We start from the raw sequence: 26,970 nt of genomic DNA on the forward strand, positions 1-26,970 counted from the left end.
CCTTAGAGAAGGGGCAGGAGACTTGGATTTTCAGTACCACTCCAGCAGTGAAATAAAAAAATACTGGAGTGGTGCTGTAAATGTGATGCAGCTCTTGGTTACTGTATGGCGACCTGTTATACTAATACTCATAAAACACCCAGGTGGTACGTATCAAAAGCCCCCTATTCTCCCCCCCCCCCCCATCTCCAGCCTCCCCAGACAGCAAGTTACATGTGATGGAGTGCATATAATAAAATAACATAACAAAACATTATAATATTCAGCCCCCAGTGCCCTCCCCCCCTCCAGCCTCAATAATACCCCAATCATCTCACATCCACCCCCTCTGTGCCCTGTCCTACCTCACCCACCTTCAGCCCCCACAACACCCCCATGGTCTCACATTCACCCCCCAGTGCCATGTCTCCCCTCCCCCACAATACACCCATGCCCTCACATTCACCCCCCAGTGCCCTGTCTCCCCTCCCCCACAACACCCCCATGGTCTCACATTCACCCCCCAGTGCCCTGTCTCCCCTCCCCCACAATACACCCATGGCCTCACATTCACCCCCCCAGTTCCCTGTCTCCCCTCCCCCACAATACACCCATGCCCTCACATTCACCCCCCAGTGCCCTGTCTCCCCTCCCCCACAATACACCCATGCCCTCACATTCACCTCCTAGTGCCCTGCCCCCCTCACCCACTTTCAGCCCCCACAACACCCCCATGGTCTCACATTCACCCTCCAGTGCCCTGTCTCCCCTCCCCCACAATACACTCATGCTCTCACATTCACCCCCCAGTGCCCTGTCTTCCCTCCCCCACAATACACCCATGGCCTCACATTCACCCCCCAGTGCCCTGCCCCCCTCACCCACTTTCAGCACCCACAATACCCCAATGGTCTCGTCTCACATTCACCTCATAGTGACATACCTGAATTCAGTAAACCTAACAAGTTCCATCCCCACTTAGGCTACTTTCACACTAGCGTCGGCCGACGCACGACGAATTGCGTCGTTGCGACGTACCGACGCTAGCAGTGAATGCACTGCACAATGGGGGCAGCGGATGCTGTTTTTCAACGCATCAGCTGCCCCATTATGAGGTGCAGGGAGGCAGGGGCGGAGTTCCGGCCGCGCATGCGCGGTCGGAAAAGACGGGAACGACGCACCAAAACACGTTACAAGCAACGTTTTTTGGTGGCGACGGTCCGACGCAACACGACGCAACCGTCGCACGACGGTTGCGACGTGTGGCAATGCGTCGCACTGCGTCGCTAATGCTAGTCTATGGAGAAAAAACGCATCCTGCAAGCACTTTTGCAGGATGCGTTTTTTTCTCCAAAACGACGCACAGCGACATACAGTGCACGACGCTAGTGTGAAAGTAGCTGATGATGAAGTTTGCAGGCAGGACCAGGAAGTGTCAGTGAAACGCAAGATGTGGGCACTAGGACCCAGTGCACACTGCACGGAGTGAAGAGGAACTGCAGGCGGGAAAAGCTTCATCATCATCAGGTCAGACACAGGCAACACCGTTCACTGCAGGAGGGAGACTGCTAGCCAGCGTGCAGAGTCTCCTTCAGACGGGAGCAGACACAATACTACTCTGCGAGTCTGCTCCTATGCTGTGTTCTTCCTCGTCACAGAAGTGACCCCGCTCTGGCTCCCAGTGGGCCCCTTCATGTGACAGGGCCCAGGGCAACAGACCCCTCTGCCCCCCCCATCCCCCCCGTAGCTACTGGACAGTGCGCTGAGGAATAATAAGGCTACTTTCACACATCAGGTTTTCAGTATCAGGCTAAATCCGGCTAATTTTCAAATAACCGGATAAGGCGAATGTTGCCACCGGATCAGGTTTTTTTCCCATAGACTTGTATTAGTGCCGGATTGCAGCGGATGACATTGCGTTTCGTCCGGTTTTCGCCGGATCCGGCAAATCTGCCGCTTCCGGTTTATTGAAAAAACGTCCTAAGATCAAGAGATCCAACTATGTAGGTATGGATACAAAAAATGGGAACAGAGTGAGGGTGAGAAATAAGGGGGCAGTATACTAAGGAATATTGAGATCTGGAAGTCCAGATATAACACTACGGGTACAAAAAATGGGGAAAAAATAGGTGGTAGATTAGAACAGTAATTAAATGATGATCCCAACTGGTGAATAAGTGATAATGGTGCATGGGGATAAATGAAGAGACTAATATATACATTGAGGGGGTCTAAAGTGATAGTCCTATTATATATAGCATAAAAATATATTGGGATGTAAAGTGAATATAAATAGGGACATATGTTTGGGATACCAATGGATGTAGTTAGGAACGTGAGGGCGAGTTAGAAAAAAATAATAAGTGTTAGTAAAAGTGAAGGGAAAAGAAGAAATACATTTTTCTTTAGAAAATACAAAAAATGAATAAAAAGGATGAATACAAACGAAGAAAAAATACATACAAAACATAAGCCATTATATATATATATATATATATATATATATATATATATATATATATATATATATATATATACACTCACCGGCCACTTTATTAGGTACACCTGTCCAACTTCTTGTTAACACTTAATTTCTAATCAGCCAATCACATGGCGGCAACTCAGTGCATTTAGGCATGTAGACATGGTCAAGACAATCTCCTGCAGTTCAAACCGAGCATCAGTATGGGGAAGAAAGGTGATTTGAGTGCCTTTGAACGTGGCATGGTTGTTGGTGCCAGAAGGGCTGGTCTGAGTATTTCAGAAACTGCTGATCTACTGGGATTTTCACGCACAACCATCTCTAGGGTTTACAGAGAATGGTCCGAAAAAGAAAAAAAATCCAGTGAGCGGCAGTTCTGTGGGCGGAAATGCCTTGTTGATGCCAGAGGTCAGAGGAGAATGGGCAGACTGGTTCGAGCTGATAGAAAGGCAACAGTGACTCAAATCGCCACCCGTTACAACCAAGGTAGGCCTAAGAGCATCTCTGAACGCACAGTGCGTCGAACTTTGAGGCAGATGGGCTACAGCAGCAGAAGACCACACCGGGTACCACTCCTTTCAGCTAAGAACAGGAAACTGAGGCTACAATTTGTACAAGCTCATCGAAATTGGACAGTAGGAGATTGGAAAAACGTTGCTTGGTCAGATGAGTCTCGATTTCTGCTGCGACATTCGGATGGTAGGGTCAGAATTTGGCGTAAACAACATGAAAGCATGGATCCATCCTGCCTTGTATGGAGCATCTTTGGGATGTGCAGCCGACAAATCTGCGGCAACTGTGTGATGCCATCATGTCAATATGGACCAAAATCTCTGAGGAATGCTTCCAGCACCTTGTTGAATCTATGCCACGAAGAATTGAGGCAGTTCTGAAGGCAGAAGGGGGTCCAACCCGTTACTAGCATGGTGTACCTAATAAAGTGGCCGGTGAGTGTATATGAGTCCACTATAGTAAGTCCAGATGTAACCTTTCCACATCTCCTGTTCCCTTCCAGGCAGCAGGCCATTCGTATATGGATATCCAGTTCTTCTCACCGATGGCCAGAAGTGACAATAGAAGCTTGTCATGGAAGAAGTGTCCAGGAAATCGCGGATGATCCAGAAGGAGAGAATCTAACAACCGGAGACAGTGCCACAAGCATATGTAAGCCTACAATAAAAAATGATTGTTATTATATATACATTGGTGAGGTTAAGGGAAATATGTTAGAAAGACATGGAAAATTGGAGGGAAAGCACGCAAGACAAAATGGGGTAGGGCATTAAAAACACAAAATTAAAAACACCATAAAAACTGGTCCAAAAAATTTGAGGAGATGCACTTTACAAAAATGAATTGAAGCCAAAGCTTTCATTAATTCCCAAAAAACAATGTCAGAATTGTGTTTTTTTCACAATTTTCCCATTTCCCAGTACATCATGTGTCACGATAAGCCACAACCGCTGCCACCAATGTATTATGAACACCACTTGCTCACCATACACCTGCCTTGGATGCTACTATACAGGGGATCTTCCCGCACTCACTCGTCCACTCACCACTCACTCCAGCGCACCCCACAGACAGTTCTCACATTCACATCACACTTATTGCTGCTATCACTCACCGTAGGCCAGTAGGCCAGCGAGACGTCTGCACTGAGTCACACACTAGCACACATGCCACCCAGCTTTTCTGAGCATCTAATAAGTGCTCTTCTTGCACTCTTGCATACACAGCGAAACACAACCAAGGTTTATGTAGCGCCCCCACTGCCGCAGGGCCGAGGGGTACCCGGTACCGGGCCTCTGAGTCTCTGCTCTGGGGTTGTCACGGTGGCTAGACCCGGTCCGTGACCCTGCTGAGGGGCGTACAGTAATAGATGTGGATGGTGGTGATGTTGCGGTGCAGTGTGGGTCGTAGTAAATAACGAGGACACCAGGTTGCAGTCTCTTTACCTCTTTACTGAAGGTTTTAGAGTCCTCAGTCCAGAGCGCTGTCAACAGGGCTGTCAAAGACCGGCCGGTCCAAAGGCACATCAGGAGTTCCCTTTACAGGTGGGAATCAGTGTCTACCTTCTAGCGCTGGGTGTTGTAGTTCTTCCCTGCTGAGCTCCCGGGATAGTCCTCACAACTGTTGTGTCTGTTTCTCGTGTTCGTTCTCTCCTTCCCCCAGGTGATATGGTAGGATGCACCCGTATGACGTTGTAGGCCTGGAGTTCTTCCGGGACCCTAGAGTCGCCCCTCTCCCACAGCTGCCTCCGTTGTCTGCTTAGGTGATTTGTGTGAGACAGCCAACCTATAATTGGCTGTCCGGCCGTGGTTTGCAGTAGTACTTAGAGTCTCTTACTTGCTCGGCGTTCCGGCCACCGACTGCGCCTCAGAAGGATGTTGCCTCGGTCTAACAGCACGACTCCTTCTGGTCCTAATTCCTCTTTACTGTATTCCCGTTGTTCACTGGTTAGTTCTGCTCTTAGGAGTCTGCCAGGATCCCATCCCTGACAGGTCCTCTCACTAGCTCTTCCCAGTTACTTCTCACTCGTCTTCCTGTCCAACCCCCAGTTTTACCAGAGTGTGAGGAGTGGCCTACTAGATAGAACCACCCCCCCTGGTGGCCGGAGTGTGAAGTGTAGTGTGAGTGTTACCTGGTCAGAGAAACTCCTTTAGTGCAATCAGACATAACATCACTCCCCTTAGTGGCAGAGCGACATTACTGCAACGACCAGGACTTTGGGGCGCTGCACTCCCCCCCGGTTAAATCCAGTACTCCCGGACTGGGAAAACAAGAACATTACATGTTAACAGAAAACACACCAAATTTTGAAATATCATAAACAATTAAACATAGCAGTGCTTCCCTTTATGGGAGGTGAGAACTCTTGAACATTGCGAAAGTTAGGTCATGCACAGTTTATGACTCTCAGTTCAGTGGTTGAAACAGCGGGGACCCCGGGTAAACAAAGGGGTCCCCTTTTAGAAGTTTTTGGAGCAATTCACCGTCCATTACTCTATTGTCCATTTTAAAACCTGTAACAAAAGATATATACACAAACATTTTCAACTAAATAACAGCCCTTATTAGTATCTCTAAGTTTTGTAGCGGAGGGGAATTTGATTCTGAGTGCTGCGTGTGGACCTTCACAGTACAGGGGTTGCTACTGGCCTAACAGGGCCCACTATACTTGCTACCCCTGGTGTAGTGTATTGCCTTCTAGCTACACTTTCAGTGAGTCTGGGTAGTACTGGCAGGCTGAAGCTCTCAGGGCTGCTGCTGCTGGCAACAGTAGGCACGGCAGGCTCACTGGTAGCAGAGGGAGGATTTGCCGGTTCAACGGTTGGCATGGCATCTTCAGGTAGGGCTTGTTGAGGTTGCGGGGCCGGATGATCTGGTACCACCATTGTTTCTGGTGGGTCCGGTGTTATGATTTTCCCAATGGCAGGGAAATCAAAATAACAACGGACTAGCTCTCGGGTGATGGGAACTAAAGTGACCGTGACCTGAACCTGACACGACACTGGAAGTAGCCGGGGAGTGTTTCCTACGATGCCCTAGACACCACGCGCCAGCCGGAGATCTAACTACCCCTATCAGAGGAGTATACAGGCCTGCCTTACCTCCAGAGATGAACCCCAAAAGGAGATAGCAGCCCCCCACAGATATTGACGGTGAGTCAAGAGGAAAAGACATACGTAGGATGAACAGCAGATTTAGCACAGTGAGGTCCGCTTACTAGATAGCAGAAGTACAGGAAAGAGTCACTTCACGGTCAACTTCAAAACACTACTCAAAAACACCATCCTGAAATTACTTTAAAACTCCAGTGACAACTCATGCCACTGGAGTGGCAATTCCAGTCCACGAGAGCTTCCAGCTACAGAGAGTCACATTGCAAATAGCTGGACAAAAATAGAATAAACTAGAAACAAAATTCAACTTAGCTGAACAGGATCTTGAGGCAGGAGAATGCAACAGAATGCTACTGATACATTGTTGGCCGGCATCAGACCAGCAGCCAAGCAGCCTTAAATAGGAAACTCCCCTAATGGGTGTCAACAGGTGATCAAGGATAGAAGAAGGCAAATAAGTGGCACTACCATAAAACACCACCAGGGGAGCCCACAAACAGAATTCACAACAGTACCCCCCCCTTAAGGAGGGGGCAACGAACCCTCACCAGAACCACCAGGGCGATCTGGATGAGCACTATGAAATGCACGAACCAAATCAGGAGCATGAACATCAGATGCTGTCACCCAAGAATTATCCTCCTGACCATAACCTTTCCACTTAACCAGATACTGAAGTTTCCGTCTGGAAACACGGGAGTCCAAGATCTTTTCCACCACATACTCCAACTCACCCTCAACCAGCACAGGAGCAGGAGGATCAGCAGACGGAACAACCGGCACCTCATACCTCCGCAACAATGACCGATGAAAAACATTATGAATAGTAAAAGATGCTGGGAGGTCCAAACGAAAGGACACAGGATTGAGAACCTCCAGAATCCTATAAGGGCCGATAAACCGAGGCTTAAACTTAGGAGACGAGACCTTCATAGGAACAAATCGAGAAGACAACCAAACCAGGTCCCCAACACAAAGACGAGGACCGACACGCCGATGACGATTAGTGAACTGTTGAGTCTTCTCCTGGGACAACTTCAGATTGTCCACAACCTGTCCCCAAATCTGATGCATTCTATCAACCACAGCATCTACTCCAGGACAATCCGAAGACTCCAATTGACCGGACGAAAAGCGAGGGTGAAACCCTGAATTACAAAAAAATGGAGAAACCAAAGTGGCAGAACTGGCCCGATTGTTAAGGGCAAACTCTGCCAATGGCAAAAAATCAAGTCAATCGTCCTGATCAGCGGACACAAAACACCTCAAGTAAGTCTCCAAGGTCTGATTAGTACGCTCAGTCTGGCCATTAGTCTGAGGATGGAATGCAGACGAAAAAGACAAGTCGATGCCCATCCTGGCACAGAACGCCCGCCAAAATCTAGACACAAACTGAGTACCCCTGTCAGACACTATATTCTCAGGAATACCATGCAAACGCACAACATTCTGAAAAAATAGAGGGACCAGCTCAGAGGAGGAGGGCAATTTGGGCAAAGGTACCAAGTGAACCATCTTGGAAAAACGGTCACACACCACCCAGATGACGGACATCCTACGAGAAACAGGAAGGTCAGAAATAAAGTCCATAGAGATGTGCGTCCAAGGCCTCTTAGGAATAGGCAAGGGCAACAACAACCCGCTGGCCCGGGAACAGCAGGGCTTAGCCCGAGCACAAACATCACAAGACTGCACAAAAATACGTACATCTCGAGACAAGGAAGGCCACCAGAAGGACCTAGACACCAGATCCCTGGTGCCAAAAATTCCAGGATGACCTGCCAACGCGGAAGAGTGAACCTCCGAAATAACTCTACTGGTCCAGTCATCAGGGACAAACAATCTACCAGGCGGACAGCGATCAGGCCTATCCACCTGAAACTCCTGCAAAGAGCGCCGCAGGTCTGGGGAGACAGCTGACAATATCACCCCATCCTTCAGGATGCCAGTAGGTTCGGAATCACCAGGCGAGTCAGGCTCAAAACTCCTAGAGAGGGCATCCGCCCTCACATTCTTAGACCCAGGCAGATATGAAACCACAAAGTTAAATCGAGAGAAAAACAACGACCAGCGCGCCTGTCTAGGATTCAGACGCCTGGCTGACTCAAGATAAATTAGATTTTTGTGGTCAGTCAAGACCACCACCTGGTGTCTAGCACCCTCAAGCCAATGACGCCACTCCTCAAATGCCCACTTCATGGCCAAGAGCTCCTGATTTCCAACATCATAATTTCGCTCAGCGGGCGAAAACTTTCGAGAGAAAAACGCACACGGTCTCATCACTGAGCAGTCAGGACCTTTCTGCGACAAAACTGCACCTGCTCCGATCTCGGAAGCATCTACTTCAACCTGGAACGGGAGCGAAACATCAGGCTGGCGCAACACAGGAGCAGAAGAAAAGCGGCGCTTAAGCTCCCGAAAGGCCTCCACAGCCGCAGAGGACCAATTAGCAACATCAGCACCCTTCTTGGTCAAATCAGTCAAAGGTTTAGCAATGGCAGAAAAACCCGCTATGAATCGGCGATAGAAATTAGCAAATCCCAAGAATTTCTGAAGACTCTTTAGAGAAGTAGGTTGTACCCAATCACAAATAGCCTGAACCTTAACAGGGTCCATCTCCATAGATGAAGGGGAAAAAATATATCCCAAAAAGGAAATTCTCTGAACCCCAAAAATACACTTTGAGCCCTTCACAAATAGAGAATTAGCTCGTAAAACCTGAAAAACTCTCCTGACCTGTTGAACATGAGATTCCCAGTCCTCCGAAAAAATCAAAATATCATCCAAATACACAATCATAAATTTATCCAGATATTCACGGAAAATATCGTGCATAAAGGACTGAAAAACGGAAGGGGCATTCGCAAGACCGAAAGGCATTACCAAATACTCAAAATGGCCTTCAGGCGTATTAAATGCGGTCTTCCACTCATCCCCCTGCTTAATCCGCACCAAATTATACGCACCACGTAGATCGATCTTAGTGAACCACTTCGCCCCCTTTATGCGAGCAAAAAGATCAGTCAGTAAAGGTAACGGATACTGGTATTTAACTGTAATCTTATTCAGAAGTCGATAGTCGATACAAGGTCTCAATGAACCATCCTTTTTACCCACAAAGAAAGACCCTGCCCCCAGTGGAGACAAAGAGGGGCGAATATGACCCTTTTCCAAAGATTCTCTGATATACTCCCGCATAGCAGTATGTTCAGGTACAGACAAATTAAACAAGCGACCCTTAGGAAATTTACTACCGGGAATCAACTCAATAGCGCAGTCACACTCTCTGTGAGGGGGGAGAGAATCAGTTTTAGGCTCCTGAAAGACATCATAAAAATCTGACAGAAATGCTGGGATCTCAGAGGGAGTAGATGAAGAAATGGGAACCAAAGGTGCATCCCCATGAATCCCCTGACATCCCCAGCTCAGCACAGACATTGATCTCCAGTCCAAGACTGGATTATGAATTTGTAACCATGGTAATCCAAGTACTAATACGTCATGTAGATTATATAACACAAGGAAACGAATAATCTCCTGATGGTCTGGGGACAGATGCATAGTCACTTGTGTCCAATATTGTGGTTTATTGCTAGCCAAAGGTGTAGAATCAATACCCTTTAAGGGAATAGAAACCTCCAGAGGCTCTAAATCAAACCCACAACGCTTGGCAAAGGACCAATCCATGAGACTCAGAGCGGCGCCAGAATCCACATAAGCATCCACAGTAACAGATGATAAAGTACAAATCAATGTCACGGACAAAAGAAATTTAGACTGCAAGGTACCCATAGAAAAAGATTTATCAACCTTTTTATCAACCTTCTTTATGCGTTTAGAGCATGCTGATATAACATGAGCTGGATCTCCACAATAGAAGCACAACCCATTTTTGCGCCTGTAATTCTGTCGTTCGCCTCTAGACAATACACTATCGCATTGCATATGCTCTGGTGCCTTTTCAGAGGTCACCGCCAAATGATGCACAGGTTTTTGCTCAGAAGATACCGCCATATGGTGCACAGGTTTTTGCTCAGAAGATACCGCCATATGGTGCACAGGTTTTTGCTCAAAAGATACCGCCATATGGTGCACAGATTTGCGCTCCCGTAAACGCCGATCAATCTGGATAGCCAATTTCATGGCATCATTCAGACCTGTAGGCACAGGGAACCCCACCATGACATCCTTCACGGCATCAGAGAGACCTTCTCTGAAATTAGCTGCTAGAGCGCACTCATTCCATTTAGTAAGCACCGACCATTTACAAAATTTTTGGCAGTATATCTCAGCTTCATCTTGCCCTTGAGAAAGAGCTATCAAGGCTTTCTCAGCCAAAATCTCTAAATTAGGTTCTTCATAAAGCAACCCCAAAGCCAGAAAAAACGCATCTACATTTAATAACGCAGGATCCCCTGGCGACAATGCAAATGCCCAACTTTGTGGGTCACCCCGCAATAGAGAAATAACAATTTTAACCTGTTGCGCAGGATCACCAGCAGAGTGAGATTTCAGAGACAAAAACAATTTACAATTCTCTCTGAAATTCAAAAAACGGGATCTGTCTCCGGTAAAAAATTCAGGCATAGGGATCTTAGGTTCAGACATTGGAGCACGTATAACAAAATCTTGTAAGTTCTGGACCTTTGTAGCCAGGTTATTCAGACCTGCAACCAAACTCTGTGGATCCATGATTCAAACAGGTGTAACCAAAGCCATTCAGAGATTAAGAGGAGAGGAAAAAAAAAAAAAGGCTGAAGACTGCAGTTTAAGCAAGGAGTACAAATAAGCACTAAGGTGCACTTTCCAAACACAGAAGGAAAAAAAACCTTTTCATATCCTTTCCTGCTTTAGTGCATAGTTTTAACACATGTTTGGCCGGCCAAACTGTTATGATTTTCCCAATGGCAGGGAAATCAAAATAACAACGGACTAGCTCTCGGGTGATGGGAACTAAAGTGACCGTGACCTGAACCTGACACGACACTGGAAGTAGCCGGGGAGTGTTTCCTACGATGCCCTAGACACCACGCGCCAGCCGGAGATCTAACTACCCCTATCAGAGGAGTATACAGGCCTGCCTTACCTCCAGAGATGAACCCCAAAAGGAGATAGCAGCCCCCCACAGATATTGATGGTGAGTCAAGAGGAAAAGACATACGTAGGATGAACAGCAGATTTAGCACAGTGAGGTCCGCTTACTAGATAGCAGAAGTACAGGAAAGAGTCACTTCACGGTCAACTTCAAAACACTACTCAAAAACACCATCCTGAAATTACTTTAAAACTCCAGTGACAACTCATGCCACTGGAGTGGCAATTCCAGTCCACGAGAGCTTCCAGCTACAGAGAGTCACATTGCAAATAGCTGGACAAAAATAGAATAAACTAGAAACAAAATTCAACTTAGCTGAACAGGATCTTGAGGCAGGAGAATGCAACAGAATGCTACTGATACATTGTTGGCCGGCATCAGACCAGCAGCCAAGCAGCCTTAAATAGGAAACTCCCCTAATGGGTGTCAACAGGTGATCAAGGATAGAAGAAGGCAAATAAGTGGCACTACCATAAAACACCACCAGGGGAGCCCACAAACAGAATTCACAACAGTCCGGCTGTTGAAACGTTAGAACAGGTACCACGATGGCCTGATTTATCTGAGTCCAGGACTGGGGAAAGTCACCTAAGACGGTATGGATCATCTTCTCCTTTTCCACCGGCGGGGAGATTCCTGGGGCCGTGTCCCTCTCTCTCAACTTATCGCGGCAGACCTTAAGGTGATCCCTGGATACCGCTGTCGAGGTCTCCCCTCTGTCCTTGCTGATGAGACAGACCTTCGTGTTGTCGAAATCGGATGGCAGGATGGTATACGGTTCTGCTTCCCATTGGTCATCGAGCTTGTGTAGTCTCCTCTTTCGTTTAAGTACTTGCTCACCAGGTGACAGGGGAATCGCAGGAGCGTGCTGGTTGTAGTCCCTTTCTTGTTTTTGCCTAGCCTGGGCGAGACTTCTTTCCACGCACTCCTGTACTTTGCGGTACCTTCGCTGCCTTTCTGCATCCCAATCTGCATCCGGCGAGGTATCTTCGGGGACTAGGACCCCTGTCATGATTCCGCAATGGCATGGGAACATCAGAAACACAAAAATTACAGACTAGCTCTCGGGTGATGGAAACTCAAGCTGATCGTGACCTAAATCTACCACACAACTAACAGTAGCCAGGGAGCATTCCTACGGCTGCCTAAATGCCACGCGCCAGCCGGAGAACTAACTACGCCTGGAAGAGGAAGGAACAGACCTGGCTTACCTCTAGTGAAATTCCCCAAAGATGATAGTAGCCCCCACATATATTAACGGTGAGTTCAGAGGAAAAGACATACACAGTGTGAAGGTAGATTTAGCAAAGCGAGGTCCACTTACTAGATAGAGGAAGGATACAAAAGAGGACTTCACGGTCAGCTGAAAAACCCTATCAAAAACCCATCCTGAAATTACTTTAAAACTCCTGTGTCAACTCATCACACAGGAGTGGCAATTTCAGTCCACAAGAGCTTCCAGTAACAGGAAATGACAAAACTGTAAACTGGACAAAAATACAAAACAATAAGGACAAGAGTCCACTTAGCTGATCAGCAGACTAGTAGCAGGAACATGCAACTGAATGACTCAGGTTACAATGATGACCGGCAAGGAAGTGACTGGAGAGCAAGGCTAAATAGGGAACTCTCAAAACTGATGGAAGCAGGTGAGCGAGGCAGAAAAGAACACACAAGTCTCCAGTACCACCAGCCACCACTAGGGGAGCCCAAAAAGCGATCACAACAGTACCCCCCCCTTAAGGAGGGGGCACCGAACCCTCACAAGAACCGCCAGGGCGACCTGGATGAGCCCTATGAAAGGCATGAACCAAATCCGAGGCATGAACATCAGAGGCAGTTACCCAAGAATTATCTTCCTGACCATAGCCCTTCCATTTAACCAGATACTGGAGTCTCCGCCTGGAAATACGGGAGTCCAAGATTTTCTCTATAACATACTCCAATTCACCCTCAACCAGCACAGGAGCAGGAGGCTCAGCAGAAGGAACCACCGGCACCTCGTATCTCCGCAACAACGACCGATGGAACACATTATGGATAGCGAAAGATGCCGGGAGGTCCAAACGAAAGGAAACAGGGTTAATAATCTCCAAAATCCTATAGGGACCGATAAACCGAGGCTTAAATTTAGGAGAAGAAACCCTCATTGGGACAAAACGGGAAGACAACCACACCAAGTCCCCAACACGAAGGCGAGGACCAACCCGACGCTGGCGGTTAGCAAACCGCTGAGTCCTCTCCTGGGACAAATTCAAATTGTCCACCACTTGTTCCCAAATCCGATACAACCGATCCACCACAGCATCCACATTGAGCAACGCAGGATCCCCTGGTGTCAATGAAAATGCCCAATTTTGAGGGTCACCTCGCAGCAAAGAAATCACAATCTTAACCTGCTGAACAGGATCTCCAGAGGAGTGAGGTCTGAGAGAAAGGAATAATTTACAATTACATTTAAAATTCAGAAACCGAGATCTATCTCCGGAAAATACCTCTGGTGTAGGAATCTTAGGTTCAGAAATAGGAGTACGTATAACATAATCTTGTAAATTCTGAACCTTCGTAGCAAGATTATTTAATCCTGCAGCCAAACTCTGAGAGTCCATCCTTAAACCGGAGAGATCAGAGCCATTCAAGGATTAGAAGGAGAGAAAGGCAAGGCTGTAAATAGAGCAGAAATACAACTGAGCCAACTAAGTAGCAAACATGAGAAAAAAAAAAAAAATCTACAGACTTCTTTTACTCTCCTTTCTTCTGCCAATTACTTTAACAGTGGCCGGTCATACTGTCATGATTCCCCAATGGCATGGGAACATCAGAAACACAAAAATTACAGACTAGCTCTCGGGTGATGGAAACTCAAGCTGATCGTGACCTAAATCTACCACACAACTAACAGTAGCCAGGGAGCATTCCTACGGCTGCCTAAATGCCACGCGCCAGCCGGAGAACTAACTACGCCTGGAAGAGGAAGGAACAGACCTGGCTTACCTCTAGTGAAATTCCCCAAAGATGATAGTAGCCCCCACATATATTAACGGTGAGTTCAGAGGAAAAGACATACACAGTATGAAGGTAGATTTAGCAAAGCGAGGTCCACTTACTACATAGAGGAAGGATACAAAAGAGGACTTCACGGTCAGCTGAAAAACCCTATCAAAAACCCATCCTGAAATTACTTTAAAACTCCTGTGTCAACTCATCACACAGGAGTGGCAATTTCAGTCCACAAGAGCTTCCAGTAACAGGAAATGACAAAACTGTAAACTGGACAAAAATACAAAACAATAAGGACAAGAGTCCACTTAGCTGATCAGCAGACTAGTAGCAGGAACATGCAACTGAATGACTCAGGTTACAATGATGACCGGCAAGGAAGTGACTGGAGAGCAAGGCTAAATAGGGAACTCCCAAAACTGATGGAAGCAGGTGAGCGAGGCAGAAAAGAACACACAAGTCTCCAGTACCACCAGCCACCACTAGGGGAGCCCAAAAAGCGATCACAACAGACCCCCATGTCCAGATCAACGGGTAACTGGCTAGGCCTTCCCCTCATTAGGTATGCTGGAGTACAGTTGGTGGAATTTACTGGGATGTGATTGTAGATATCCACCAGGTCAGGCAACTTTGTCGGCCACAGGTTCCGTTCCTCTACGGGCAAGGTCTTCAATAAGTCGATCACCACCTGGTTCATCTTTTCGCACATCCCATTGGTTTGAGGATGGTACGGCGTGGTTCGGATCTTCTTACACCCGTACAGTTGGCAGAACTCTTGGAACACTTCTGCTTCGAATGCTGGTCCCTGATCGGTCAGTACCTTCTCCGGGTAGCCATGGGGCCTACAAAAGTACTTCTGGAAGGCCTTGGCAGCAGTCCTGGCCGTTAGATCCTTGACAGGTACAACCACCAGAAATCTGGAGTAGTGATCTACGATGGTAAGAGCGTAGATATAGCCGGACCGGCTAGGTGTCAACTTCACATGATCCAGCGCGACCAGTTCGAGCGGCCGTTTGGTGATGATAGGCTGCAGGGGAGCCCGTTGGCTGCCACGGTCCTTCCTGCGCAGGCTACATGGACCGCACTCCCGACACCACTTCTCAATGGCTCTCTTCATGCCAATCTGTCATGGTTCTCAATGGCGAGAGAACATAGCCCAGCATATATGAGAACTAGCTCTTGGAAGATGGAAACTATACTGACCATGAACTAAACCTGCCGCACAACTAGAAGTGGCCGGGTAGCATGCCTACGTTTTTTAACCCTAGATGCCCAGCGCCAGCCGGAGAACTACCTAATCCTAGCAGAGGAAAAGACAGTCCTGGCTCACCTCTAGAGAAATTTTCCCAAAAGGCAGACAGAGGCCCCCACATATATTGGCGGTGATTTAAGATGAAATGACAAACGTAGTATGAAAATAGGTTTAGCAAAATCGAGGTCCGCTTTCTAGATAGCAGGAAGACAGAAAGGACACTTTCATGGTCAGCAGAAAACCCTATCAAAACACCATCCAGAAATTCCTTTAAGACTCTAGCATTAACTCATAACACCAGAGTGGCAATTTCCGATCACAAGAGCTTTCCAGACACAGTAACGAAACAGCAGCTGTGAACAGGAACAAAATGCAAAAACACACAAGGACAAAAGTCCAACTTAGCTGGGAGTTGTCTAGTAGCAGGAACAAGCACAGAAGGCTTCTGATTACATTGTTGACCGGCAAGAAACTGACAGAGGAGCAAGGTTATATAGCGACTCCCACATCCTGATAGGAGCAGGTGAACAGAGGGGATGATGCACACAAGTTCAATTCCACAAGTGGCCACCGGGGGAGCCCAGAATCCAATTTCACAACAGTACCCCCCCCTCAAGGAGGGGGCACCGAACCCTCACCAGAACCACCAGGGCGATCAGGATGAGCCCTTAGAAAGGCACGGACAAGATCGGAGGCATGAACATCAGAGGCAGTGACCCAAGAATTATCCTCCTGACCGTATCCCTTCCATTTGACCAGATACTGGAGTCTCCGTCTGGAAACACGAGAGTCCAAGATCTTTTCCACAACGTACTCCAACTCACCCTCAACCAACACCGGAGCAGGAGGCTCAACGGAAGGCACAACCGGTACCTCATACCTGCGCAACAATGACCGATGAAAAACATTATGAATCGAAAAGGATGCAGGGAGGTCCAAACGGAAGGACACAGGGTTAAGAATCTCCAATATCTTGTACGGGCCGATGAACCGAGGCTTAAACTTAGGAGAAGAAACCCTCATAGGGACAAAACGAGAAGACAACCACACCAAGTCCCCAACTCAAAGCCGAGGACCAACACGACGACGGCGGTTGGCAAAAAGCTGAGTCTTCTCCTGGGACAACTTCAAATTGTCCACCACCTGCCCCCAAATCTGATGCAACCTCTCCACCACAGCATCCACTCCAGGACAATCTGAAGATTCCACTTGACCGGAGGAAAATCGAGGATGAAACCCCAAATTACAGAAAAACGGGGACACCAAGGTGGCAGAGCTGGCCCGATTATTGAGGGCGAACTCCGCCAAAGGCAAAAAAGCAACCCAATCATCCTGATCCGCAGACACAAAACACCTCAAATATGTCTCCAAGGTCTGATTAGTCCGCTCGGTCTGGCCATTAGTCTGAGGATGGAAAGCAGACGAAAAAGACAAATCTATGCCCATCCTAGCACAAAATGCCCGCCAAAATCTAGACACGAATTGGGTCCCTCTGTCAGAAACGATATTCTCAGGAATACCATGCAAACGAACAACATTTTGAAAAAACAGAGGAACCAACTCGGAAGAAGAAGGCAACTTAGGCAAGGGAACCAGATGGACCATCTTAGAGAAACGGTCACACACCACCCAGATGACAGACATCTTCTGAGAAACAGGCAGATCCGAAATAAAATCCATCGAGATGTGCGTCCAAGGCCTCTTCGGGATAGGCAAGGGCAACAACAATCCACTAGCCCGAGAACAACAAGGCTTGGCCCGAGCACAAACGTCACAAGACTGCACAAAGCCTCGCACATCTCGTGACAGGGAAGGCCACCAGAAGGACCTTGCCACCAAATCCCTGGTACCAAAGATTCCAGGATGACCTGCCAACGCAGAAGAATGAACCTCAGAGATGACTCTACTGGTCCAATCATCAGGAACAAACAGTCTACCAGGTGGGCAACGATCAGGTCTATCCACCTGAAACTCCTGCAAGGCCCGCCGCAGGTCTGGAGAAACGGCAGACAATATCACTCCATCTTTAAGGATACCTGTGGGCTCAGAATTACCAGGGGAGTCAGGCTCAAAACTCCTAGAAAGGGCATCCGCCTTAACATTCTTAGAACCCGGTAGGTACGACACCACAAAATTAAACCGAGAGAAAAACAACGACCAGCGCGCCTGTCTAGGATTCAGGCGCCTGGCAGACTCAAGGTAAATTAAATTTTTGTGGTCAGTCAATACCACCACCTGATGTCTGGCCCCCTCAAGCCAGTGACGCCACTCCTCAAAAGCCCACTTCATGGCCAAAAGCTCCCGATTCCCAATATCATAATTCCGCTCGGCGGGCGAAAATTTACGGGAAAAAAAAGCACAAGGTCTCATCACGGAGCAGTCGGAACTTCTCTGCGACAACACCGCCCCAGCTCCGATTTCAGAAGCGTCGACCTCAACCTGAAAAGGAAGAGCAACATCAGGCTGACGCAACACTGGGGCGGAAGAAAAGCGGCGCTTGAGCTCCCGAAAGGCCTCCACAGCATCAGGGGACCAATCAGCAACATCAGCACCCTTCTTAGTCAAATCAGTCAATGGTTTTACAACATCAGAAAAACCAGCAATAAATCGACGATAAAAGTTAGCAAAGCCCAAGAATTTCTGAAGACTCTTAAGAGAAGAGGGTTGCGTCCAATCACCAATAGCCTGAACCTTGACAGGATCCATCTCGATGGAAGAGGGGGAAAAAATGTATCCCAAGAAAGAAATCTTTTGAACCCCAAAAACACACTTAGAACCCTTCACACACAAGGAATTAGACCGCAAAACCTGAAAAACCCTCCTGACCTGCTGGACATGAGAGTCCCAGTCATCCGAAAAAATCAGAATATCATCCAGATACACAATCATAAATTTATCCAAATAATCGCGGAAAATGTCATGCATAAAGGACTGGAAGACTGAAGGGGCATTTGAAAGACCAAAAGGCATCACCAAATACTCAAAATGGCCCTCGGGCGTATTAAATGCGGTTTTCCACTCATCCCCCTGCTTGATTCGCACCAAATTATACGCCCCACGGAGATCAATCTTAGAGAACCACTTGGCCCCCTTTATACGAGCAAACAAATCAGTAAGCAGTGGTAACGGATATTGATATTTAACCGTGATTTTATTCAAAAGTCGATAATCAATACACGGCCTCAAAGAGCCGTCTTTCTTAGACACAAAGAAAAAACCGGCTCCTAAGGGAGATGACGAAGGACGAATATGTCCCTTTTCCAAGGACTCCTTTATATATTCTCGCATAGCAGCGTGTTCAGGCACAGACAGATTAAATAAACGACCCTTAGGGTATTTACTACCCGGAATCAAGTCTATGGCACAATCGCACTCCCGGTGCGGAGGTAGTGAACCAACCTTGGGTTCTTCAAAAACGTCACGAAAGTCAGACAAGAATTCAGGAATCTCAGAGGGAATAGATGATGAAATGGAAACCACAGGTACGTCCCCATGCGTCCCCTTACATCCCCAGCTTAACACAGACATAGCTCTCCAGTCGAGGACTGGGTTATGAGATTGCAGCCATGGCAATCCCAGCACCAAAACATCATGTAGATTATACAGCACCAGAAAGCGAATAACCTCCTGGTGATCCGGATTAACACGCATAGTCACTTGTGTCCAGTATTGTGGTTTATTACTAGCCAATGGGGTGGAGTCAATCCCTTTCAGAGGTATCGGAGCCTCCAGTGGCTCCAAATCATACCCACAGCGTTTGGCAAAGGACCAATCCATAGGACTCAAAGCGGCGCCAGAGTCGACATAGGCGTCCGCGGTAATAGATGACAAAGAACAAATCAGGGTCACAGATAGAATAAACTTAGACTGTAAAGTGCTAATTGAAACAGACTTGTCAGGCTTCTTAGTACGCTTAAAGCATGCTGATATAACATGAGTTGAATCACCACAATAGAAGCACAACCCATTTTTTCGTCTAAAATTCTGCCGCTCGCTTCTGGACAGAATTCTATCACATTGCATATTTTCTGGCGTTTTCTCAGTAGACACCGCCAAATGGTGCACAGGTTTGCGCTCCCGCAGACGCCTATCGATCTGAATAGCCATCGTCATGGACTCATTCAGACTCGCAGGCACAGGGAACCCCACCATAACATCCTTAATGGCATCAGAGAGACCTTCTCTGAAAATCGCCGCCAGGGCGCACTCATTCCACTGAGTAAGCACAGACCATTTGCGGAATTTTTGGCAGTATATTTCAGCTTCATCTTGCCCCTGAGACAAGGACATCAAGGCCTTTTCCGCCTGAAGCTCTAAATGAGGTTCCTCATAAAGCAACCCCAAGGCCAGAAAAAACGCATCCACATTGAGCAACGCAGGATCCCCTGGTGCCAATGCAAAAGCCCAGTCTTGAGGGTCGCCCCGGAGCAAGGAAATTACAATCCTGACCTGCTGTGCAGGGTCTCCGGCAGAGCGAGACTTCAGGGACAAAAACAATTTGCAATTATTTTTAAAATTTTGAAAGTGAGATCTATTCCCCGAGAAGAATTCAGGCAAAGGAATTCTAGGCTCAGACATAGGTGCATGAACAACAAAATCTTGCAAATTTTGTACCTTTGTGGCAAGATTATTCAAACCTGTAGCTACACTCTGAAGATTCATTTGAAACAGGTGAACACAGAGCCATTCAAGGATTAGAAGGAGAGAAAGAGAGGAAGGCTGCAGTATAGGCAGACTAGCAAGTGATTCAATTAAGAGCACACTCAGAACTAGAGGGAAAAAAAAAAAAAAAAAAAAATTGTAGCAGACTTCTTTTTTCTCTCCTTTCTCAGCCAGTAATTTAACCCTTTTTTGGGCCGGTCAAACTGTCATGGTTCTCAATGGCGAGAGAACATAGCCCAGCATATATGAGAACTAGCTCTTGGAAGATGGAAACTATACTGACCATGAACTAAACCTGCCGCACAACTAGAAGTGGCCGGGTAGCATGCCTACGTTTTTTAACCCTAGATGCCCAGCGCCAGCCGGAGAACTACCTAATCCTAGCAGAGGAAAAGACAGTCCTGGCTCACCTCTAGAGAAATTTTCCCAAAAGGCAGACAGAGGCCCCCACATATATTGGCGGTGATTTAAGATGAAATGACAAACGTAGTATGAAAATAGGTTTAGCAAAATCGAGGTCCGCTTTCTAGATAGCAGGAAGACAGAAAGGACACTTTCATGGTCAGCAGAAAACCCTATCAAAACACCATCCAGAAATTCCTTTAAGACTCTAGCATTAACTCATAACACCAGAGTGGCAATTTCCGATCACAAGAGCTTTCCAGACACAGTAACGAAACAGCAGCTGTGAACAGGAACAAAATGCAAAAACACACAAGGACAAAAGTCCAACTTAGCTGGGAGTTGTCTAGTAGCAGGAACAAGCACAGAAGGCTTCTGATTACATTGTTGACCGGCAAGAAACTGACAGAGGAGCAAGGTTATATAGCGACTCCCACATCCTGATAGGAGCAGGTGAACAGAGGGGATGATGCACACAAGTTCAATTCCACAAGTGGCCACCGGGGGAGCCCAGAATCCAATTTCACAACACCAATCCAATAGAACCTCCCTCGGAGTAGCCTCTCTAGCTTCCTCCACCCGAAGTGTCCAGCTCCATCGTGGTAGGCTCCCAGAACCATGGGCGCATCTCGCCTTGGCACCACTATCTGCCACACCAATTCATGAGTACGTGGGTCGATGCTCCTCCTGCACAGCTTGCCATCATGGATAAACAGTTTGCTTCTCCCCTTCCACAGCTGTTGGGTTTCCTGTGGATCATCTGGGCCGGGATGCAACCCTGCCCGCGTCAAGAGCTCTTTCACCCGACGGACCGTGGGGTCACCATCCTGAGTTTCCGCCCATCCGTGATGGGGCAGGGGATTCAGCGTGGCATCCGGTTGGTTCCTGTGCCTGTTCTTCACATGATGAGAGTTCTGAGTGGCTTTGGGGCGATGGAATGCAGGCAGCTCCACCTCTTCAAGTGCCTCCGGGTCTTCTCCCTGTCATGATTCTCAATGGCGAGAGAACATAGCCCAGCATATATGAGAACGAGCTCTTGGAAGATGGAAACTATACTGACCATGAACTAAACCTGCCGCACAACTAGAAGTGGCCGGGTAGCATGCCTACGTTTTTTAACCCTAGATGCCCAGCGCCAGCCGGAGAACTACCTAATCCTAGCAGAGGAAAAGACAGTCCTGGCTCACCTCTAGAGAAATTTTCCCAAAAGGCAGACAGAGGCCCCCACATATATTGGCGGTGATTTTAGATGAAATGACAAACGTAGTATGAAAATAGGTTTAGCAAAATCGAGGTCCGCTTTCTAGATAGCAGGAAGACAGAAAGGACACTTTCATGGTCAGCAGAAAACCCTATCAAAACACCATCCAGAAATTCCTTTAAGACTCTAGCATTAACTCATAACACCAGAGTGGCAATTTCTGATCACAAGAGCTTTCCAGACACAGTAACGAAACAGCAGCTGTGAACAGGAACAAAATGCAAAAACACACAAGGACAAAAGTCCAACTTAGCTGGGAGTTGTCTAGTAGCAGGAACAAGCACAGAAGGCTTCTGATTACATTGTTGACCGGCAAGAAACTGACAGAGGAGCAAGGTTATATAGCGACTCCCACATCCTGATAGGAGCAGGTGAACAGAGGGGATGATGCACACAAGTTCAATTCCACAAGTGGCCACCGGGGGAGCCCAGAATCCAATTTCACAACAGTACCCCCCCCTCAAGGAGGGGGCACCGAACCCTCACCAGAACCACCAGGGCGATCAGGATGAGCCCTATGAAAGGCACGGACAAGATCGGAGGCATGAACATCAGAGGCAGTGACCCAAGAATTATCCTCCTGACCGTATCCCTTCCATTTGACCAGATACTGGAGTCTCCGTCTGGAAACACGAGAGTCTAAGATCTTTTCCACAACGTACTCCAACTCACCCTCAACCAACACCGGAGCAGGAGGCTCAACGGAAGGCACAACCGGTACCTCATACCTGCGCAACAATGACCGATGAAAAACATTATGAATCGAAAAGGATGCAGGGAGGTCCAAACGGAAGGACACAGGGTTAAGAATCTCCAATATCTTGTACGGGCCGATGAACCGAGGCTTAAACTTAGGAGAAGAAACCCTCATAGGGACAAAACGAGAAGACAACCACACCAAGTCCCCAACACAAAGCCGAGGACCAACACGACGACGGCGGTTGGCAAAAAGCTGAGTCTTCTCCTGGGACAACTTCAAATTGTCCACCACCTGCCCCCAAATCTGATGCAACCTCTCCACCACAGCATCCACTCCAGGACAATCCGAAGATTCCACTTGACCGGAGGAAAATCGAGGATGAAACCCCAAATTACAGAAAAACGGAGACACCAAGGTGGCAGAGCTGGCCCGATTATTGAGGGCGAACTCCGCCAAAGGTAAAAAAGCAACCCAATCATCCTGATCCGCAGACACAAAACACCTCAAATATGTCTCCAAGGTCTGATTAGTCCGCTCGGTCTGGCCATTAGTCTGAGGATGGAAAGCAGACGAAAAAGACAAATCTATGCCCATCCTAGCACAGAATGCCCGCCAAAATCTAGACACGAATTGGGTCCCTCTGTCAGAAACGATATTCTCAGGAATACCATGCAAACGAACAACATTTTGAAAAAACAGAGGAACCAACTCGGAAGAAGAAGGCAACTTAGGCAAGGGAACCAGATGGACCATCTTAGAGAAACGGTCACACACCACCCAGATGACAGACATCTTCTGAGAAACAGGTAGATCCGAAATAAAATCCATCGAGATGGGCGTCCAAGGCCTCTTCGGGATAGGCAAGGGCAACAACAATCCACTAACCCGAGAACAACAAGGCTTGGCCCGAGCACAAACGTCACAAGACTGCACAAAGCCTCGCACATCTCGTGACAGGGAAGGCCACCAGAAGGACCTTGCCACCAAATCCCTGGTACCAAAGATTCCAGGATGACCTGCCAACGCAGAAGAATGAACCTCAGAGATGACTCTACTGGTCCAATCATCAGGAACAAACAGTCTACCAGGTGGGCAACGATCAGGTCTATCCGCCTGAAACTCCTGCAAGGCCCGCCGCAGGTCTGGAGAAACGGCAGACAATATCACTCCATCTTTAAGGATACCTGTGGGCTCAGAATTACCAGGGGAGTCAGGCTCAAAACTCCTAGAAAGGGCATCCGCTTTAACATTCTTAGAACCCGGTAGGTACGACACCACAAAATTAAACCGAGAGAAAAACAACGACCAGCGCGCCTGTCTAGGATTCAGGCGCCTGGCAGACTCAAGGTAAATTAAATTTTTGTGGTCAGTCAATACCACCACCTGATGTCTGGCCCCCTCAAGCCAGTGACGCCACTCCTCAAAAGCCCACTTCATGGCCAAAAGCTCCCGATTCCCAATATCATAATTCCGCTCGGCGGGCGAAAATTTACGGGAAAAAAAAGCACAAGGTCTCATCACGGAGCAGTCGGAACTTCTCTGCGACAACACCGCCCCAGCTCCGATTTCAGAAGCGTCGACCTCAACCTGAAAAGGAAGAGCAACATCAGGCTGACGCAACACTGGGGCGGAAGAAAAGCGGCGCTTGAGCTCCCGAAAGGCCTCCACAGCATCAGGGGACCAATCAGCAACATCAGCACCCTTCTTAGTCAAATCAGTCAATGGTTTTACAACATCAGAAAAACCAGCAATAAATCGACGATAAAAGTTAGCAAAGCCCAAAAATTTCTGAAGACTCTTAAGAGAAGAGGGTTGCGTCCAATCACCAATAGCCTGAACCTTGACAGGATCCATCTCGATGGAAGAGGGGGAAAAAATGTATCCCAAGAAAGAAATCTTTTGAACCCCAAAAACACACTTAGAACCCTTCACACACAAGGAATTAGACCGCAAAACCTGAAAAACCCTCCTGACCTGCTGGACATGAGAGTCCCAGTCATCCGAAAAAATCAGAATATCATCCAGATACACAATCATAAATTTATCCAAATAATCGCGGAAAATGTCATGCATAAAGGACTGGAAGACTGAAGGGGCATTTGAAAGACCAAAAGGCATCACCAAATACTCAAAATGGCCCTCGGGCGTATTAAATGCGGTTTTCCACTCATCCCCCTGCTTGATTCGCACCAAATTATACGCCCCACGGAGATCAATCTTAGGGAACCACTTGGCCCCCTTTATACGAGCAAACAAATCAGTAAGCAGTGGTAACGGATATTGATATTTAACCGTGATTTTATTCAAAAGTCGATAATCAATACACGGCCTCAAAGAGCCGTCTTTCTTAGACACAAAGAAAAAACCGGCTCCTAAGGGAGATGACGAAGGACGAATATGTCCCTTTTCCAAGGACTCCTTTATATATTCTCGCATAGCAGCGTGTTCAGGCACAGACAGATTAAATAAACGACCCTTAGGGTATTTACTACCCGGAATCAAGTCTATGGCACAATCGCACTCCCGGTGCGGAGGTAGTGAACCAACCTTGGGTTCTTCAAAAACGTCACGAAAGTCAGACAAGAATTCAGGAATCTCAGAGGGAATAGATGATGAAATGGAAACCAAAGGTACGTCCCCATGAGTTCCTTTACATCCCCAGCTTAACACAGACATAGCTCTCCAGTCGAGGACTGGGTTATGAGATTGCAGCCATGGCAATCCCAGCACCAAAACATCATGTAGATTATACAGCACCAGAAAGCGAATAACCTCCTGGTGATCCGGATTAACACGCATAGTCACTTGTGTCCAGTATTGTGGTTTATTACTAGCCAATGGGGTGGAGTCAATCCCTTTCAGAGGTATCGGAGCCTCCAGTGGCTCCAAATCATACCCACAGCGTTTGGCAAAGGACCAATCCATAAGACTCAAAGCAGCGCCAGAGTCGACATAGGCGTCCGCGGTAATAGATGACAAAGAACAAATCAGGGTCACAGATAGAATAAACTTAGACTGTAAATAAAGTGCTAATTGAAACAGACTTGTCAGGCTTCTTAGTACGCTTAAAGCATGCTGATATAACATGAGTAGAATCACCACAATAGAAGCACAACTCATTTTTTCGTCTAAAATTCTGCCGCTCGCTTCTGGACAGAATTCTATCACATTGCATATTTTCTGGCGTTTTCTCAGTAGACACCGCCAAATGGTGCACAGGTTTGCGCTCCCGCAGACGCCTATCGATCTGAATAGCCATCGTCATGGACTCATTCAGACTCGCAGGCACAGGGAACCCCACCATAACATCCTTAATGGCATCAGAGAGACCTTCTCTGAAAATCGCCGCCAGGGTGCACTCATTCCACTGAGTAAGCACAGACCATTTGCGGAATTTTTGGCAGTATATTTCAGCTTCATCTTGCCCCTGAGACAAGGACATCAAGGCCTTTTCCGCCTGAAGCTCTAAATGAGGTTCCTCATAAAGCAACCCCAAGGCCAGAAAAAACGCATCCACATTGAGCAACGCAGGATCCCCTGGTGCCAATGCAAAAGCCCAGTCTTGAGGGTCACCCCGGAGCAAGGAAATTACAATCCTGACCTGCTGTGCTGGGTCTCCGGCAGAGCGAGACTTCAGGGACAAAAACAATTTGCAATTATTTTTAAAATTTTGAAAGTGAGATCTATTCCCCGAGAAGAATTCAGGCAAAGGAATTCTAGGCTCAGACATAGGTGCATGAACAACAAAATCTTGCAAATTTTGTACCTTTGTGGCGAGATTATTCAAACCTGTAGCTACACTCTGAAGATCCATTTGAAACAGGTGAACACAGAGCCATTCAAGGATTAGAAGGAGAGAAAGAGAGGAAGGCTGCAGTATAGGCAGACTAGCAAGTGATTCAATTAAGAGCACACTCAGAACTAGAGGAAAAAAAAAAAAAAAATTGTAGCAGACTTCTTTTTTCTCTCCTTTCTCAGCCAGAAATTTAACCCTTTTTTGGGCCGGTCAAACTGTCATGATTCTCAATGGCGAGAGAACATAGCCCAGCATATATGAGAACGAGCTCTTGGAAGATGGAAACTATACTGACCATGAACTAAACCTGCCGCACAACTAGAAGTGGCCGGGTAGCATGCCTACGTTTTTTAACCCTAGATGCCCAGCGCCAGCCGGAGAACTACCTAATCCTAGCAGAGGAAAAGACAGTCCTGGCTCACCTCTAGAGAAATTTTCCCAAAAGGCAGACAGAGGCCCCCACATATATTGGCGGTGATTTTAGATGAAATGACAAACGTAGTATGAAAATAGGTTTAGCAAAATCGAGGTCCGCTTTCTAGATAGCAGGAAGACAGAAAGGACACTTTCATGGTCAGCAGAAAACCCTATCAAAACACCATCCAGAAATTCCTTTAAGACTCTAGCATTAACTCATAACACCAGAGTGGCAATTTCTGATCACAAGAGCTTTCCAGACACAGTAACGAAACAGCAGCTGTGAACAGGAACAAAA

The 26,970-nt window shown here is 47.4% G+C and overlaps 1 long non-coding RNA gene across 1 annotated transcript in view; it reads left to right on the plus strand.

Annotated features, from left to right (window-relative positions):
- The window catches only part of LOC143818555 (uncharacterized), a 419,173-nt gene that overhangs the window by 43,305 nt on the left and 348,898 nt on the right, over window positions 1-26,970 (plus strand). The window contains exon 2 of the long non-coding RNA XR_013224604.1: window positions 3,477-3,625. This is a non-coding gene — a long non-coding RNA (uncharacterized LOC143818555). The remainder of the gene's footprint in view (window positions 1-3,476; window positions 3,626-26,970) is intronic.

The sequence above is a fragment of the Ranitomeya variabilis genome, chromosome 3, assembly GCF_051348905.1.
Source record: "Ranitomeya variabilis isolate aRanVar5 chromosome 3, aRanVar5.hap1, whole genome shotgun sequence".
Taxonomy (NCBI): Eukaryota; Metazoa; Chordata; class Amphibia; order Anura; family Dendrobatidae; genus Ranitomeya; species Ranitomeya variabilis.